This window comes from Anabrus simplex, chromosome 1 (genome assembly GCF_040414725.1).
Source record: "Anabrus simplex isolate iqAnaSimp1 chromosome 1, ASM4041472v1, whole genome shotgun sequence".
NCBI lineage: Eukaryota > Metazoa > Arthropoda > Insecta > Orthoptera > Tettigoniidae > Anabrus > Anabrus simplex.
Window position 1 is genome coordinate 602,338,294 of NC_090265.1, and position 16,323 is coordinate 602,354,616.

Here is a 16,323-nt window from a genome sequence, read left to right on the forward strand (position 1 = left end):
GTAACAGACTGGTTCATCATAGCATTCGAGCAATCCATACTCTGAGGCACTGATTGGAATGAGCAGTGTGCACACTTAACAGAATAATGGCAGAGGAGTGTTCAAGGCTGCCCGCGGCCTGGGAATTCCAATTCTAGAACCTGGGACTGCTAGATCGGCAGCGTAATACTCTTCGTTAAAAGTGAGAAAATGTGTGGTTTTTCATTTGATCGAGTATTTTATATGATAACATTGCTTTTAATCGCCACATTCCTACTGACATTTTTGTAATGGCCTAAGTTGACTTCAGTTAGGAAAACCACAAAGACAGTCTTTCTGAGAATCGCGTAACAAAGCACGGGCACATCAGCCAGTAGGGCCTAATGCATAAAAGACAAATCAATTTCACTCACAATCCAAAACAGAAAATTAACTCGTTTTTCAAAATAAACACTATGAAACCTAAACTATTATTTGAAAAAGCTGTTCCAGAATGCTTTGAATATTTTGTGATAACCAGTGATTTTATATTGATTTTCAAAAAATGCTTCCCCTGAAAATGTTGGTCTTATGACCTCTAACTTGGCAGGATCGATCCTGGCTCAGTCCGGTGGTATTTAAAGTGCTCAGATACGTCAGCCTGGTGTCGATGGATTAACTGGCACATAAAAAGCAATCCTGCGAAATTAAATTCTGGCACCTCGGCGGCTCCGGAAACAATACTATTTGCTTTACGTCGCACCGACACAGATAGGTCTTATGGCGACGATGGGACAGGAAAGATCTAGGAATGGGAAGGAAGCGGCAGTGGCCTTAATTAAGTTACAGCCCCAGCATTTGCCTGGTGTGAAAATGAGAAACCACGGAAAACCATCTTCAGGGCTGCCGACAGTGTGGTTCGAACCCACTATCTCCCGGATGCGAGCTCACAGCTGCAAGCCCCTAACCGCACGGCCAACTCGCCCGGCCCGGAAACTATAAAAGTAGTTAGTGGCCAATAACATTGACTGCGCCACTGAAAGGCATTAAATATTATCTGCATCATCTTGGTCGTATATTTATCTACGGCAATGTAATTTATCTTGCCCTCATACTTAGACTATTCAAGAAACTGTATTAATAATGTAAATAAGTAAATAGATATATAAATACTAAAAATATGTTTAATTATGCCTCCTCACTAAAAGTTAAGAATAATATTGGATATTCGGAATTGAAGAAGACATTCGAGAAATCAGCATAACAGGTGAAATTATATGAGACAGTCCTAGGTTTAGAACTTTGGTAAACAAAAATCATTTTGCTGTAAAACGCAAGATAAGAACCGCCACTGTATTTACGAAAGAACGGAAGAAAGCAGACAGCGAAAGGATGAAGAGATTCTGGCAAGAGAAGAAAATAAATGCTTCTCCTAAATAAATTCAGTCCCGCACCTTAGTTGAACACAATATGGTGAAAATAATAGGTGTATAATTGAATAATACGCTCATTCCCAACAGACCTTCCAACAAATATTTGGGCTTTTGTATTGAGAGGGAAGCTCGTACATGGAGTGCTCGATATTCACGAAACTTCTAAGATTAGTACTATTAATGAAAGAGGAAATTCGATATCTTGGTGTCACTTTTGACGATACACTCGCCTTTGATGCGACCTCTTGTTTAAAAATATTGCACTATAAGTTAGATGGGCTCATAGCCTCACCTATGTTAAAGGCAGATCAAAAGTTCGTTGTTTTGAAAAAAGCAATCTGCCCTACTCTTGTGTATGCTTTTCAGATTGCTGAAATAAGACAGGTACCGGTTACCTTCGTGAAAACCGCTGACAAAAAGTTAAAGAGCTCCCTAAAGGAAATTTTGCAGTTACCCACGGATACCCCCGCTAGTGCTGTGTATTCTGATTTAAGATTCGAAGGCCGCTGCCTTTTTAAAGCAACCTGGGAAGTGCATCTGCAACAAATAAGCGCATGCAACGCTCTTCGCCGAGCCAGCAATAGCTACGTTTTAAAGATGCGTGATGTGTCATCCGAAACGACGCATTGTTTACAGGTCCTCAACATCACAGATATTAACAGATTCTCCAATAAAGGCAGCGACCTTCCAAATCCAGGAAAAATCTACCAAGAGCTAAGAAGTCGTGAAATTACTATTTGGTGCTCTTTGGTTCAGAAGGGGATCGGTGTACAGCAGTATAAAGAGTACACCCCGGCCAACAATTGGGACTTTCCTGTAGCGAATGGTGAGAGGCAATCAAGATGGCATCAAATGTTTCTTCAGTACGAACTATTCCGGGCAGAACTCACAGATGTATCAGGGAGAAAGAAACACTGCCTTACGTTTTGGGTTCTTGCTCCTACGGCGAAGTACTGAGAAACTCACGTCGCCACAAGATAAGATCATTGATTGCAGAAGAACTCCGCAGTAAAAGCTTCCGTGTTCATGAAAGAGTTCACGATTTATTTATGACAGGCAGTACAAGATGAATTGACATAATTGCCTTTAAAGATATTGACAGGAAAGGCTTTATCATCCGATTCGAGCACCAGCCTACTGAAGTCCACCTTGAGAAGCTGAACATTTACGCGCCCACCACGCCGTTCTACAGAAACAAATACCAGCTGAATTAAGTAGAGATTATCGGCCCAATGGTTGGTGCTCGTGGCGCAAAACCTGCCTTGTTCATAGAATTCTGGAAGAAGTTCGAGCTGCCTTTGAACAGCATTGAACAGCTACCACCACAATACGTGGACCTTTAGGCTACATATCCTGAGATCGCATTTGTTCGACCTTGCATAAGTAAAAATCTTTATTACCGCTGTATTTCTATATGATAACAATTTCTGTATCCTGAAACACTTTACTCTGTCCATTGTGGCAACCCGTAATTGCGGGAAGTCAGATTAAATAATAAATAAATAAATAAATAAATAAATAAATAAATAAATAAATAAATAAATAAATAAATAAATAAATAAATAAATAAATAAATAAATAAATAAATAAATAAATAAATAAATAAATAAATAAATAAATAAATAAATAAATAAATAAATGCCTATTTTGACGTAGAATGTTAGCCACAGTTGAACAGTCGAGATTTTCTTCTGAAAACTCGGAGTAAAGTTCTTTGCGAAACGTAAAGAATTTCACATTGTTTTCTTGATTAAGCCAAAAAGCCTATATTATGTCTATATTTTGTTCAGTCACACAGCAGCAAATATAAGCAACTAAAATTTTGGAGGGGACTGTGCCGGTGTCACGGCCATAAGTTTTGATGTAGAATACGTATCAGTTGTTAGATATTGCCGAAATGAAGTTTCTAAACTGTATAGAATTGAAATATTGTTGTGGATATTTTATTTCCTGAACCTAAAGAATTGCCAGTAGGCTTGCGAAATGACGAGTAGCATACATATGGTAAGAGATTGATGTCAATATTGCATGTGAAAGTTAAATATATATATACATATATTTACCTCCCAGAGCCCTGGGAGCTTCGCCGGGCAGAAAATCAAGATTGAAATAAATTTTCATGAAATTGAGTGCGTGCAAATTCAGATTCCTACCACTGGGGTGGATGATGTGCTCGGCTGGGAATTCAGTAGCGCAGAACTCTCCTCACGACGCCTTAATTATGCGACGCTCCCAGTAAGCAGTCGAAGTTGTTTACTTTGGACGTTTTGAAATTCTGAAAAATCCATATGTTGCGACATTTTGCGAACTATATTTTTCGCGCTTCTTCGCAACACAATTTCTCAGATGTTCACTATTTGATTTTTTTTTCGTATACTTGAAGAACACATACAGGGGAGTTTGCGAATTAAAATACCTAGGGATAATTTTTCACGGAGGGTTCGTCGTGCGAGGTGAAAATCAACACCGGGATACAGCCAGGAAACCGATCCTTCCCTAGCTTAACACAACTAATGGGGTCGAAATGTGTCTCGAAACGCTTAAAATTCGGCTATAACGGGCGAGTTGGCCGTGCGGTTAGGGGCGCGCAGCCGTGAGCTTGCATCCGGGAGATGGTGGGTTCAACCCCTCTGTCGACAGCCCTGAAGATGGTTTGCCGCGGTTTCCCATCTTCACACCAGGCAAATGCTGGGGCTGTACCTTAAGTAAGGACACGGCCGCTTCCTTCCCACTCCTAGGCCTTTCCTATCCCATCGTCGCCATAAGACCTATTTGTGCCGGTGCGACGTAAAGCCAATTATAAAAATAAAAAATAAAAATAAATCGGCTGTACAAAACTCTGATCCAGTCCGTTGTAGTATATGGCTGTGAGGCGTGGAGTATCCGAAAGCAGGACTTTCATAAACTCCTCGTATATGAGAGAAACATTTTGCGACAGATCTTCGGTCCGGTGTTGGACGCAAACACAGGTGAATGGAAGATCATACACAATCGTGAATTAGAAGAGCTGCACCAAGATGCTAACAATGCAGGGCTATCAGAAGGAAGGGAATACAATGGGCTAGATATGTTGCAAGGATGGAAAAATACGGACGGCCACGGAAGCTCCTGATTTCATCCCCACAAGAAGAAGACCCCCGGGGTGGCCAAGGAAGAGGCGGAGTAGTGGCCTCCATGAAGACCTTCAAAAATCAACGGTAAATATAGATAGATGGTGATTGGCAGCAATGGACGGATGGAGGATTAGACCATTGGGGCTAATCGCGTAAAATATTTTATCTTATATACAAACGCCATCATTACAGACTGTTATGCCTTTCAGCGTTCGGTCTGCGATCTTCTGTGAATTTACTAAATACCTCCACAGTCCTGTATTTGTAACTAGCTCCGTGGCTTCGTACATTTTCATACCGCTTATCTTTAAATCATTACAAACTGAGTCTAATCATTATCATCTTGGTCTCCCGCTACTTAACTTACCCCTCATGAGTAAGTCCATGATTCTCCTCGGTAAGGTATTCTCCTCCATTCACCTCACATGACCCCACCACTGAAGCCGGTTTATACGTACAGCTTCATCATCCGAGTTCATTCCTAACTTAGCCTTTATCTCTTCATTTCGAGTACCCTCCTGCCGTTGTTCCCACCTGTTTGTACCAGCGATCATTCTCGCTAGTTTCATGTCAGTTACTTTTAACTTATGAGTAATATATCCCGATTCCACCAAGATTTCACTACCGTAAAGCAAAGTTGTTCTGAAAACAGACCGATGTAAAGATATTTCGTTCGTGAGCAGACTTCTTTCTTACAGAATACTGTTGATCACAAATGCGAGCTCGCTGCATTAGTTTTGCTGCACGTAGATTCATTCTCACTTACTATACTACCATCGTGGTAGAACACACATCCTATATACATGAAATTATCTATGTGTTGCAGTCTTGTATTCCCAACCTGTTATTCAATTCTCTTTAATTTCTTCTCTGCCGACAGCACTTTAGCCTTGGAAATGCTCATTGCACCCCCAGGACATTAGATTGCAGGATTTCACCACAGTCTGCCATTGAGAACAAGTCATCGTCATAGGCCTAACTGCTTCCTACATTTCCTTTCCTTTTTTTATAATTTGCTTTTCTTTGCGCCGACACAGATAGGTCTTACGGCGACGATAGGACAGGAAAGCGCCGGGAGTGGCAAGGAAGCGGCCGTGACCTTAATTAAGGTACAGCCTCGGCATTAGCCTGGTGTGAAAATGGGAAGCCACGGAATACCATCTTCAGGCCTGCCGACAGTGGGCTTTGAACCCAATATCTCCCGAAAGTAATCTGACAGCTACGAGAAACAAACCCCGCAGCCATTCGCTCACTACATTTCCATCTAACTGAAATTGAATTGTAAGTATTTATGGAATATTATTTTGATCAAATATCATAGACAATAGGCCTAATAACAAAAATTAATTATCTTACGATTGAGTACACGTAACCCACTAACCTTCTCATCAATAATATTTGTGCGTCTTTCCATTTTCCTTAATGTTCACTGCATGTTTTTTCCTTCATTGAACTTTAATAGCGTCTCCTTACAAACAGTATTGAAGTGAATCGACGAACTTGGACTGGCTATAGTTTATTCTGTTACTCTGTAACTAAATTTGGGACATTTGATAGACGTTTATTTCAGTCTTTTGCAGAATTTCCTTGTCGACATAATATTTCTTCCTGTATTGTAACGTTACTACTTGTATTCAGCTTTCCTACTTAGTGCGTCGATTTATAAGATTGCCGTTTGCTTCACGGTGGAAAACGACAAGAACAAACAAAAATGGGTAAGGATGAATAGGAAAGGAAGTGAAGAAGAAACTTATGGTCCTGGTAAGCATAACCTGATTAAGATGAGCTTTCGGTACGTTTGAAGGACTTTCCCAAAGAGATTCCAGTTACAAATCGTACAATGATCTGTATCTGGTTAATTCCTCTGGCCCAGGGACTGTGAGTATGATTTTGCTTCAATGCAAAACTCTAAATATACACTCAGATCACTAAAGTACAGATGCAATACATCCCACCACATAGTGTTGGCGTCAGGAGGGCATCTAACCGTAAAACAGTGTCAAGTCTACATGTGTGGCACAGTTAGCACCCAAGAACACACTAAGTTTTGAGAAAAGCGAAATAATAATAATATAACCACATGCCCAGGCATTTATATTTTTGAGATTATAACTTTATGCCTCGGATAAAGTGGAAGTAACTTACCTTAAGCTACTTCCTTCAAGGCATTTTAATTATTTTTTAAACATTGTATTGTGGAGTGTGTTTTTCATCACTATTTATGGGTTAGTTTTCTTGAGCTGGCGGCAGAACAAAGCCAAACAAAGTTACTCTCACCGTAATGCTAAGATACATTTTATGTTTCTTCCACGATCTAGTACAACCAGTTGAGACGCCTTGACACTCAGACCCTGCCATATTCGTGAGGTACGAGTATATACCTTTCAAAGAGCATGGTCACACTTTATAAATATCTTATCAGATCTTGCATCTAAAAGAACAGCTTCTTGTTTTTACAACGATCTAACACATGGGGAATATCTTACATATCACAATGAGAATGCAGTGCCATAAATTGTACAGATAAAATGGAATATATCTGAACATACATCTCCACAAACCAGACAACTAAAGACCTGTGTATCCTTCCAGATCGATATGATACTTAAAAGCTGACTGGACCATTTTGGAAAAGAATTGCCAATCAGTTTGTACTTATATCGGGTTAGAAGACTCCCTCGATTTCCTTTTTCTACCCTTGGCAGGGTGTGATGACATTTCAGCACGAGTAGTTGGAGAGTTTTCGCCATGCTGATCGATCTTTAGCCAGCTCCGAAGCCTCTGATAAGGACTTTACAAAAAGTGCCATTATCTGATCAATCTACACCTCGTAGGTGCTCGCCCTTCAGATCTCCCTCCAGGCACATTTATTTCTACCACCATCCTCTCCATGGCTTCTTTCTTATGGCCGAGGTATCTTGAGAATACTCGGCTGATCTTTTCCATGAGCCTCTCTCTGACTCTGATCTCCTCAAGAACTGGAGCACAAGTCCGATGTTTCAGGACTAGATGGCAACCCACATTCCCAACATTTCTATCTTCTTCCTGTCAGCTGCTTTAATGATCCACATCTCAGGGGCACTCGTGTCGATCGGAAATATCAGCGCGTTTACCAGCTTCAGTTTAGCATTCTTAGCGATGGTCCCATCTCCCCATATCTTGGTGGGTTTGGCAATCGCCACACGGACCAGTGTAGTCTCCGTATCTCATCCGAGCAGCTTCGGTTGTTTAAGATTGGAGTGCCCAGGCAGACGAATCTCTCCACTGCTTCAAACGCAGCTACTCAGCTCTTGTGCGACAAGTTGCTGTCCACGATAATGAGTTTCGTCTTGCTCTTTATATTCTAACGGCAATAGCCGTTCTTCTCAATTGATCCATGATTATCGCCAACTCCCTGGCGCCTGTCCTTATGATAACAACGTCACTGATTACCTCATGTTTCTGATGGTTTTGCCTACCACTCTGAAGCCACCTTCCCATCCACAGACGTCTTTCTGTAATCGACAAGGCACAGCAATGATAGGATGTTGTTCTCTCGGGCCTTCAGTAAGATCTGTCGAACGTTTAAGATCTGATTCCTTGAACCCTGCCTGGCACGAAACCATTCTGCTCGCTGAATGTTTGTGTGAATAATAAGGTTTTCATTCCTTCGTTATTGTATGGAGAAAAACCTTGTTAGCTCGAGGGATCAGTGCTATCATCCAGTAGATGCTGCAGTCTGTGAAAGCTTATTTCTTGTAGATAAGAACGACACTTATCTGGCCATTTCCTTGTACCCATATCTTCTTGCAGAGATCTAGCAACACATTTAACTCTTCCATACCCATTGCCTTTAGGGTTTCAATGGTGATCCTGTTCACATTAAGAGATTTGTTTCGTCGCAGTTGTATGATTGCCTTCTCAACCTCCAACCTTAAGATTGAAGGTTCCTTGTCTTCCACTAGACTGCAGTGGTTTTCCATTCGTTGGATCTTCCTTGCGGAGGGTTTCGCAGTAGGCCTATCACTTATATACCTCCACAAGCTTTCGGGTTTGGTGAGTGTAGCAAGACATCTGCCTTGGTCGGCCCTTATTCGATTGAGTTTTCTACATTAACGTTTGTGAATAAGGAACTCAGCTGGCTGAACACATGGGCTTCGGTCGCAGATGATTTGTTTTCTAACTCTGAATTCCTTCTTCAGGAATTTTACTTTACCAAAAGGCCTATTGTTTATGGCTAAGTAGGATAGGACATACCTCACGATTCTCTTGTAGACGAATATTCCTGCTCCATTACACCAGTCTTCTTTCCTTATGAGATATACACAGTATGATTCTCTGTGGTCAAATATTCTTGACCCTTCCAATAGATCTCGGCAATGCAGCGTTTGTTAATCTTCTCCCTCATCAGTCTCGTTCCAGAAGATGGAGTTCGCCTGTTTGCAGGAGTCCTCTAAAATTCCAAGTTCCGATGTGGAGACTTCTACGGGCTTGCAACTTTTCTCTTTTTTCCATGAGCCGATTTTGTATGGGGTGTCTAGTTACCCACACTGCCAACCCTGTCACGCATTTCAAATTGTCCAACCCAGTCACGGTAATGCGTCGGTTGCCAGACGGAATGCACGGTAACTTCAATCCATTTGTGTATGCTACTATGAGATTTTTTTTTTCCATAGGATTATATAAATGTACATGCGAGACGTCGTACATAATAGAAGAAGGAGTGAAACCACATAATTAAAATATTAGTTATATGTTAAAATGCAGATTAGAAAGCCATTGGAAGACTTCATTGGATGCGAGATAAAGGTCTGCCCTCGAAAGCTCGCCACAGTCACTTTTCGGTAAGATCTGCCGTCTCCATTTGACGAGTGTAGCAAGTCATCTATCGTGATCAGTCCTAATTCAATTGAATGTTCTCTATTGAAGCCAAGTAAGATGAAACGCAGCCGGACGAACATATGGGTTTTGAATAATTTCGTGGTGTAACCGGGGACATTCTTTCTATTGACGTTTCCAGGCATCTAATATGTTAAAAGATCCCCACAGAAGACTGTCGGCAGTGCGCCATGATGGTTGCCCAGATTTCAGCCCTAACTTGTAGTTCTTAATGTATCTGCATGGATTGGCACAAAGTAGGAATTACTTGCAGTTTCCCACCATGTATTAGGAGCGATTCTGATCTCCTTCGTGCTGATGGTGGTATGTTACAGACAAGCATCCAATATATTGGTAGGAGGAATACAACCAGATGTGAAGAGTGCATTGTCTGATTTAGTTGACTGTCTATTACTTCTACATGCCCACTGTTTCGCCAGATGTGGAGCAATTTCAGCTACGGAATAACAAAGAGCCAGAGCAGTGGATCGAAGGACAAAAGCATTAGTTTTCAACGGGTACTTCTTAGATTCCGTATTTTAATTTTGGCAGCAACATTTGAAATGTGTATCTTGCCATGCCATGACATGCACACACGGGAACATAACAATCAGATAGTCTCCCATTCCTTGCCTGATCCCATGCCGGTTGGCTACGTTTTCCCACTTTTTCCACTTGGAAGCTAAGAAGGATGGGATTCTGGTTTTCAGTGACATTTCCTCCGCTGAGAAACCATCACCCTCCTGAGAAAGCTCACACGCCCGAAGCCGTTGGCCCTGTTGGGTTGTCTAATTAGTTCCCGCCGCCGAACACTCGGTGCAGAGTTACTGGCTGTACGGTCCTATACCGTAGCACAGTAAAACTCTGGCCAGATATATCCCAGGTATTTAATACCAGTTCTTTTTTATACTTTAGTATCAGAGAAATGCGTCTTGTAACCTGTGCGGCTAATATCTCTTAGATAGCTAGGAAAAGGAAGAGCTGCTCCTTTGATAAACCTTCTTTTCTCCTTCCTTAGCGTTTGTCCCGTTGCATGGGGTCTACTGTTCTACTACTTTCCTTCCACAGGGGACTGTCATAGGCGTCTTCTGGCTTACTTTCTAGACCCTGCATGTCACCCCCGATGTTATCCATTCACTACTTCTGGTCGATACCCTCTAGGATCGAGTTGGAGTGCTGTTTTGGCCACGGATTTCCTCAACGGGTCATCTGACTGGAAAATGGATTCTTTCAGCATGCCCGGAATGCGAGAAAAGACATAGTTATTTTTATATCCTTCTGGTTACCTGTGTTCATCAACATGTTAGACAATCTACATGATCGTTATGAACAATTCGTGAAATGTAAGGTTAATAATAATAATAATAATAATAATAATAATAATAATAATAATAATAATAATAATAATAATAATAATAATAATAATAATACCTTGTGCAGACATTTCAATTTGACGCTATCTGGCTGTCTGCTCATCAATTTCAACGTTTCGTTTTACTCTAGGCCTCCTAGTGGCAGACCGAGTAAACCGAAACTCTCTTCGGCATCTACGGCTCAGATTTAATAAATTTTGTTAGGTAAACACCAAATATGTCATCAGATATCTTTTACATGCCAGCAGTGCACGACATGGAATGTCGAATGGACTTCTTTTTAAGCCCATCAAAAATCCCACTACCTCTTCCGGGTTTGAACCCGATATCTTGGGATCTGGAGGCCGATACTCTACCACTGATTCACAGAGGCAGGTAGAACATATTGAACACATGCTGTACCGACGCAGTTGGATACTTGTTACCATTGTCACCTTACATGTTATAATGACTTCTCTTAATGTTCTTAATGCATGTTGCTGTGCTTGTAGACTGTGAAACAATGTACATTATTGATAACGTAAAGTTGTTTTCTGTATACGGCGTAATCATTTATGAGCCTCCCAGGAAGATCTCGAGTGCCAGGAAAATTTGTGATATCAACCATTGATTAATCAGAGCGTGAAAATATTAGTGTAAGATTGAAAAGGGAGACATGTTTAACATTTAACATTTGTACATTCCTGGCAGGGAGCACACCCCATGATACTAACTGAAAATCTACTGTCATCTTCACAACGCGAAGAATCATTTAAGTTGAAAAACGCCATCATTTTAAACTGCAGAGTTCCACTTAATTACTCACTCCGAGGTTTAGAGATGAAGGCGAAGACAGGGAACATTTCCAGCACTGAAACAGACACAACAGTGAAGAGTGAAAAGAAGTAGGTAGCGTTGAATTGTACTACGAATCTCTCCCGTCCGACTTCAAATTTGATAAAGCGTATCTTATATCGCTCCTTACACCAAGCTTGCAATTTTTTTCGATTTTTATATTATTAGAGATCAACATTCATATTTAACAGTTCTTCAGAATTTTGCTTTAAGTACTTTCAAAATTACTACTGTATGTCACTTGTGGTTGGATGTGAGGAGGGGATAACGAACTTCTCTCAGTTTATTCTAAATATTTGTCGTGAGCCACCCAGGTTGATTTCGATTTTTGGCCAGATTCTCTTCCTGTTGGAATGAAAGTTTTTACTTCCAGCCCAGGGTCTGCCGGGATACTGGAAAAAAATCAGCGGCTAAGCCACTAACCCAGACTTCAATTCTGTACCCTCTACTTCAAAAGTACGAAACTGAGGTGAACTTGAGAAGTGAAAATTGAATTTCGTTTGTCGTCTTCCCGATCATGTATCAAAAATTGTACTGAGACGTCTTGAGGTGGGGCCAGATGAGGTAACATGCGAGACTTCATGAGGTTGGTTGAAGTCTTTGTCATCCAGAAGAGCAACGTAGCAAGTGAAATGTCTCATGCCTCAAAAAGCATCCTTTACAGTCAAAAGATTGGAGAAATATTAATGTGTGATTGAACAGGGAAAGAATGATTAAAATTTACTTCCAAACCCATGTATAGCATATTTCTACATTTCTGCACGGAAACACACTCCATGACAGTAACTAAAAATCTGTCATTTTCATATCGAGAGGAATAATTTAAGTTGGGAAACGCGGTCATTTAAAATTATATCCCCCCCATGGCACTACAGCCCATGAAGGGCCTTGGCTACCAAGCGACCGCTGCTCAGCTCGAAGGCATGCAGATTACGAGGTGTCGTGTGGTCAGCACGAGGAATCCTCTCGGCCGTTATTCTTGGCTTTCTAGACCGGGGCGGCTATCTTATTGTCAGATAGCTCCTCAATTCTAATCACGTAGGCCGAATGTACCTCGAACCAGCCCTCAGGTCCAGGTAAAAATCTCTGACCTGGCCGGGAATCGAACCCGGGGCCTGCGGGTAAGAGGCAGACATGCTACCCCTACACCACGGGGCCGGCTAAAATTATATAGGTCCATTTAAATATCTCACTCTGAGTGTTAGAGCTGGGATATTGTAGATTCATGTTGAGAATATCTCAAATAGGAAAGGTGAAAAATATACGATTCGTTTTTAAAGGAATCATTCCTCTCATGACTTAATTGATTCAGAAACAGTTATTTACGCACCTGCCAAAGGAATGATGTCTTTCGTTACGTATGAGTTTACGTTCAACCCGCAGATGAGGACGGAATTTCGAAATGAGTAAACTTTAAACTTTGCGTACAATATTTTATTTTATACTACGCTGAATTGGCTTATTTTAAATTATTTAATTATCAAAAAATCCATCCGACGTCATGCAAATCATCCATCTTTGACTTATGCAGTGACATTTTTTGTTTTGTCGTGTGCGTTGCTATGAAAGCTATAGGAGGTGTATACATGGAGTTATGTGATAATAAAACATAAAAATGAATCTTATTTGAAGTAAAGAACAATCCACCAGAGTCGTAAACATGGTCCTCCGGTCCTGGCTTAATGAAGGCAATACGAATGTTATGACATTCTGTGAAATATGTGATATTTACGTCGGAAATGAATTAACCTACACATAATTCAGTATGGTGATGGTGGCAGAGACCGGGCGAACTGGCCGTGAGGTTAGGGTCGCGCACTGTGAGCTTGCATCCGGGAGATAGTGGGTTAGAACCCCACTGTCGGCAGTCCTGAAGCTGGTTTTCCGTGGTTTCCCTTTTTCACTCCAGGGAAATGCTGGAGCTATATCTTAATTAAGGCCACGGCCGCTTCCTTCCCACTCCTAGGCCTTTCCTATCCCATCGTCGCCATAAGACCTATCTGTGTTGGTGCTACGTAAAGCAAATAGCAAAAAAAAAAAATAAAAAAAATAAAAGAGTTTACTTGAGCTGATAATGCACAGGCGACATTCTTGGTGTAGATGAGTTCGGAAAAACAGTCCTGGAATCAAGTGGCGAAACAATTCAAGAAGGTTCAATATGGTGTTCGTTGATTCATAATCTGCCTGACTATCCGTTTTTCATATTAACGCGAAGTGGAGTTCAACCAATGAGAGACCATTTTAATAAAATTTGCGGAAAGTAATTACAGTGCGGTAAAGTGTCGTTTTCCGCACTCAGTAGAGTACAGTACGTCACAGTATGAAGTAAAACGTAAAATGTAAATATGAAATATATCCACGTACTAAGCATGTTTCTTTTTTCAATGCCAGTGCACTATCGTACTTAAATTTGAGTTTTGTAATCGTTCTTCACTTCTCTATCCTGTTAATTTTCGTTTTCGTCTAATCCTTTTCATTAATGTTGTCTCCTATTTACCATCACTTTTCTCATTTTCATCACCTACTTCGAATTCAGCCTCCTTTTCCCCCCGTCATTTTTCAACTTTTACGTCTTTTTATTTTCTTTACCTCGTACGACCCGTTCCTTTTCTTCCATAGCATCATCCTAAATCTTGTGTTCGTCTTCCTCTTCAAATTATTTTTATTAATTATTTTTTGTTTCCGTTTTCTCCTTCTCTTTCTCTCCACACAAGAAATCTTAAGGTCATTCATATCAATTCTCAGTCTCTTGTTGACTCCTCCCATATATCTGAGTTCCGGCACATTTTTGGCATGAGTTCGTTTGATATTATTGCAGTAAGTGAAACATTTCTCAAACCTTCAGTACCAGATTCTGCCGTCTGTCTCGATGGGTATAATATTTTCCGTAATGACAGAATAAACAGAGCCGCTGGTGGTGTTGCAGTTTACTTGAAGAACAGCATAAAATGCAGTGTACTTAGTAAATCTCCTGGAGAGTACAGTAAGAAACCTGAGTACATAATCCTTGTTATAGCCCTTTCAGACACTAAAATTCTTTTCGCTTGTATATATCGTCCACCAAAAGTAGGGTTCATGGATACATTCTTGAACGATATGTATTCTCATGTTATGAATTATAAATATGTATTCGTTGTGGGAGATGTTAATGCTCGTTTCGGCACTGGGACGTTTGAAAGCAATAACATACGCGATGTGCTCAACGCTTGTAACCTCGACTGCCTTCCATTCAATCCAACCTTTCATACTGCCACTTCCGATAGCACTCTTGACATAATCTCATCCAACTGCAATGAGTTGGTAGTAGAATACGGACAGGAACCAGCTGCCGGTTTTTCTGGTCATGATTTGCTATATGCTGTATTCAATTTATCCACGCCAAAACAGATTCCGAAAACAATTCTTGTTCGAAACTTCAGTAAATTTGACGTAAACAAGTTTCGTGCTGACGCTGAATTACTACCCTGGAATGTGTTTTTCCAGTCTAATGACATAGATCAAAAAGTCTCTCTCTTCAACAGCTTTTTACTTTTTCTTTATGACAAGCATGCGCCCCCAAAAAGAATTCTCGTAAAACACCAGTCAACACCATGGTTCAATAAGCGTATTAAGGAATTGATAAGTAAACGGGACAGAGCTAGGAAGAAATTTATTAAAACAAAACTTTCAGATGATTACGAGCAATTCAGGGTCTTGCGTAATGAGACAAAACAAGTCATTAGAAACGCTAAAGTGAAGTATACGTACAACATCTTCCGTAACTGTAAGAGCACCTCAGCTTCTTGGCGTGCTGCAAAATCACTTGGTATTGGAGCCAGTCACTCTCAAGATAGCCAGATGCCTGTTACTCCATCCGAATTAAGTGAATATTATATGGCACCAGTCTCTAACTTCAACTCTCCGAAAGTATCAGAAACTACCAAACATTATAGATCTGTCACTCCAAGTAACAGAGATAAATTCTATTTCATGTACGTACACCCTTCACAAGTAGAAAAAGCAGTCAGATCAATTCGAACTAAAGCTAAAGGTCCAGATAATATCTCAATATCCATGATTTCTAATTGCATTGACATATTTCTTCCTGCCCTTGTGCATTTATTTAACTTCTCTCTACAGAATGGAGTGTATCCCTCAGAATGGAAGCGTGCCAATGTACGTCCTGTGCCCAAAAAGAAAATCCCAACAGTCTGTAGTGATTTTAGGCCTATCAATATCCTCTGTGCACTTAGTAAGGCATTAGAAAGAATTGTTCAGGAGCAGATATGTGAATATATGTACATAGTACTACTACGGCTCTGCTGAGAGTTACGGACGATATACGCGCGGCCATCGATAAGAGACAGCTTACTATCTTATGTCTCTTTGATTTCTCTAAGGCATTTGACTCTGTTAATCATGAGTTGTTTCTTGCAAAGTTGAAGTCAGTTGGTTTCTCGCAGAGTGCTCTATCTTGGTTTGAATCATATCTATCAAGTAGATCACAAAGAGTTACATTTGTTGACGGACGATCCTCTATCTGGGAATCAGTAAACTGTGGCGTACCACAAGGATCAGTCCTCGGTCCTTTATGCTTTTCTATTTATATTAATGACATTTCTGAAGTCTTTAAAAGTAGTACTTTCCATATGTATGCTGATGACTTACAAGCTTACTTCCACTTCAGTCCCACTAACGCACCTTCTTGTATAATGCATTTCAACCATGATATCTCTCGATTGATCGAATGGAGCGCAAATCATAATCTCCAATTAA